This window comes from Gossypium arboreum, chromosome 2 (assembly GCF_025698485.1).
Source record: "Gossypium arboreum isolate Shixiya-1 chromosome 2, ASM2569848v2, whole genome shotgun sequence".
Classification (NCBI taxonomy): Eukaryota; Viridiplantae; Streptophyta; class Magnoliopsida; order Malvales; family Malvaceae; genus Gossypium; species Gossypium arboreum.
Genome location: NC_069071.1, coordinates 100,566,661 through 100,567,320, shown reverse-complemented (window position 1 = coordinate 100,567,320; position 660 = coordinate 100,566,661). Strand labels below are relative to the sequence as shown.

Here is a 660-nt window from a genome sequence, read left to right as displayed (position 1 = left end):
GGCTATACTCTCAAATTGGTGAGGTGGTTGGGCTGCAAAACTGTTAGACCCATTAGTGGTAAGATTCTTAAGCATTGAGGATATTGAAGATACCTGAGATGCAAGTGAAGTTAGAGCGTCCACTTCATGTATTCCAATAACTCATCATCCTGACGTGGCTTGATTGGTTGGCCATTGATAATTGTTACTGGCGATCCTCTTGATGAATTCGTAAGCCTCATTATAAGACTTAGAAAGGAGAGCACCGTTAGCAGAAGTGTCCACTACCATCCTCGTGTGAGCATTAAGACCATTATAAAATGTCTCAAGTTCGATGCAATGCGGGATTCCATGATGAGGGCATTTCCATAATAGCTATTTGTATCGTTCCCATGCCTCATACAAGGACTCATCATCCATTTGTTGGAAAGTAGTGATCTCGTTCCTCAACTTAGCATTCTTACTAGGCGGGAAATACTTCATGAGGAATCTTTCGGCTAACTCTTGCAATGTAGAAATTGAGTTTGGTGGTAATGAATTCAACCAGGCTTGAGCTCTGTCCCTTAGTGAGTACGGGAATAGCTTCAATTGTAATGCATCTTCAAAAACTCCAGCTAATTTGAAAGAGTCGCTCACCTCCATAAATAGTCTTATATGAAGATGAAGATCCTCTGTAGGCAT

At 41.2% G+C, this 660-nt stretch overlaps 1 non-coding gene across 1 annotated transcript; it reads left to right on the top strand.

The window, feature by feature from the left end:
• Positions 1-325: 325 nt before the first annotated feature.
• On the top strand, positions 326-432 carry LOC128289630 (small nucleolar RNA R71). Its single transcript, XR_008279274.1, has one exon. It is a non-coding gene; the product is annotated as a small nucleolar RNA R71 (small nucleolar RNA).
• The last annotated feature ends 228 nt before the right edge of the window (positions 433-660 follow it).